At 43.1% G+C, this 3,092-nt stretch overlaps 1 pseudogene; it reads right to left on the reverse strand.

Annotated features, from left to right (window-relative positions):
• Positions 1-1,768: 1,768 nt before the first annotated feature.
• Positions 1,769-2,699, reverse strand: LOC101418038 (ribose-phosphate pyrophosphokinase 1 pseudogene; annotated as a pseudogene).
• Between the last annotated feature and the right edge of the window lie 393 nt (positions 2,700-3,092).

Raw genomic sequence — 3,092 nt, forward strand, 5'->3', positions numbered from 1 at the left:
TATATTTTCCTTCCCTAGATAGCTTTTATTTAGAAGAGCTGAAATTAAATGCCAAACATATGTCCACTACTGACAAAATTGGTTCAAAACTGCAAAAAGCAAAGAAGTTATTACTTTCCTATAAAAAAACAAGGAACCAGAGATTGACCAGGCATTAAAAATCCTATAACGCAGAAATATTGCAAAGAAGTACAGTACATCTAGTTCTCGGTAAACTCCAGACATATCAAAATCCTACAGTTGAATAACACTGCTGCCAGTGTCTTTTTCTTCTTTTGGCTTAACAGTGGAGGTAGTAGTTTGGAAACGAAGAAAGAAGAGCTGTCACTGGACAGCAAGACATCTAAACCAAACCTTCAGCAGAGCCACCAATACAGATATGATGCAGACCCGCAAACACACACATAAAGAGGATTTATTAGTTTTCTCTATAAGATAACAACACCAAGCTTTTTAACAGAAATCTCAGGTCATCTGAGATTCTGAACAGATCCAAGGAAGGAAGAAGAAAATTAAGTATATTAAATTAATCAAAAGGCACTCATAGCGGCGGACTTGGCCCAGTGGTTAGGGCGTCCATCTACCACATGGGAGGTCCGCGGTTCAAACCCCAGGCCTCCTTGACCCGTGTGGAGCTGGCCCATGCACAGTGCTGATGAGGGCAAGGAGTGCCCTGCCATGCAGGTGTGTCCCCCGTGTAGGGGAGCCCCATGTGCAAGGAGTGCACCCCGTTAGGAGAGCCTCCCAGTGCGAAAGAAAGTGCAGCCTGCCCAAGAATGGCGCTGCCCATACGGAGAGCTGACACAACAAGATGATGCAATAAAAAGAGACACAGATTCCCGTGCAGCTGACAAAAACAGAAGCGGACAAAGAAGACGCAGCAAACGACACAGAGAACAGATAACAGGGGTGGGGGTGGGGGGAGAGTAATAAATAAATCTTAAAAAAAAAAAAAGGCACTCACTATACCACCATGTAAGATCTACAACTATGGTGGTAGCAGACTAGGGAAAATTAAGCTACAGCACAATCATCTAGTGTAAACGTTAGAGATTACACAGTTTCCATAGGTACACTGATCATTTGGCCCCAAGGGGATATTTGACTGGGAACACGCCAAGATGGATGAAGGTAAAGCCAAATCGAAAGGAACAGGTACAAAGGAGAACACGAGATATGTAGTCCCCCTGGTAATGGTGATGAGTTTTCTTCCTCCCAAGAAACATTTGTTACAGTATGCTGCCTCCCCTCATGACACCACCCAGACTGACAGCTGCCTGCCCCTCCCTTATGGGAAGGGAAGCTCAGCAACTAGATCTAGGTTTGGGGTTGCCTAGGGTTTGAGCAGTAACTTAGCAAAGATCTTGGAGAACTTGTGACACTTTGGAGAGAGGCGGAACTGGGCTGGTTTGGTTGATAATTGTTCTGAAAAAAGAAAATCTTGAAGCATTCACATGCAAAGTCATCTAAGCTTCCCCAGGCATATTCAGATACCCCTACAGGACACCCTCAAAAGTCTGAAATCTTGCTGCAGCTGAGATGTAATTAGAACTGCAAGGCTCACAAAATCAAAGAACTCAGAATGATCCAACGCAGGTTGGAAATTCCTGTGATTAATCTCAGTGTCTCTCATCAATTTAGGAGAAGCTCTAATATACCTGATGTAGGATGGAGCCAGCTGGGTCTTCTGCTGAATGTTTTATCGACTACCAAGGGAAAACAAGGGTAGGGGTGATTTTATTTTTAAAAAGCCTCAGAAGTTATCCTATTATAAAGAGTCATGGCTGAACAGGTAGGAAACGGATTTCCCCCTTGTGAGTTCTCCTGATGGCTTCTGCAAGGATCATGGAGATATCGATCACCTGGACTTTGAAGCAACGCTTCATCTTATCCTCTTGAGGTATGCTATTGGTGACCACTATTGCTTCAAAACACTCATTGTTGATGTGAGAAATGGCCAGGGCAGAAAAGATTCCATGAGTCAAGATAGCATAAACTCTGGTGGCTCCAGGTGAGAGAAGTTGTCAGCTGAATGACAGATTGTACCACAAGTATCAGTCATGTCATCTACAAAGATAGTCACTCCATCCTTCACATCTCCCACCAGCACCATATGTCCCACTTCTCTGGCTTTCTTCCATACTTTGAACACCAAGGCAAAGTCCACATTCAATCGGTCTACAGTGGAGGTCACTCTCTTAGCTCTACCAGCATCCCAGAAGACAATGGTACAGTTTCTCCATTCAGAGATGTTCTCCTTTGTCCACTTCAGGACAGCTGGCTCTGCATATAAAATATCAAAAAAGCCCTGAATTTGAGAAGCATGTAGATCCATGGTGATAATATGATCTGTGCCTGCTACATATAGCATATTTGTGACAAGCTTGGCCAAGATTGGGCCCTGGCTCTTATTCTTCTTATCCTGCCAGGCTAAGGGAAGCACGGATGGCTATGGTAACCCAGCTGGCTGAAGCGATCTTGTAAGCATTAATCATAATCAAAACTTCAATGAGATTGACCTTGATTTCACCATGACCATTCTGAACAATGTAGATACCTTCTCCACATACACTCTCCAATCTCCACACAGGTCTCCTGGTTGCTGAATTTCTTGGTCACCTTCTTACCTAGCTCTAGGCCAAGGAGGTCTGCAATTTTCTGGGATAAGTCCTGAAGCTGAAGATTTCAATATTTGGCATCTTGGCCAGCTACCCTGGGAACTCTTCACTCAGCAAATGCTGCTGCTGCTGCAGAGGCCAAAACCGAAACTGTACTAGAGACTCAGTACTAAGCACTTCACATTGCTATTCTGATCTTGAGGGTTACATCTCTTTTTAATTGCCTGAAAAGTTATACAGAATTGGTCGAAGTCAAACTAATGTGGAAAGGTGCTGAAGGAGTCCCAAATATTGAAGTTATAGTTGTTTTTAAATTCGATTTTAAATCAGAGCAATACAAGCACATAGTTGGAGGAAAAAAAGAATATAGATGGACTTAAAATGAAAATCAATAGTCCCCTGTGCCATCTTTCAAAATCCCCATCCCATATGCAAAGGCAGTCACTGTAAATGATTTTAATTTTTCTTGTGTTA

The sequence above is a fragment of the Dasypus novemcinctus genome, chromosome 5 (genome assembly GCF_030445035.2).
Source record: "Dasypus novemcinctus isolate mDasNov1 chromosome 5, mDasNov1.1.hap2, whole genome shotgun sequence".
Taxonomy (NCBI): domain Eukaryota; kingdom Metazoa; phylum Chordata; class Mammalia; order Cingulata; family Dasypodidae; genus Dasypus; species Dasypus novemcinctus.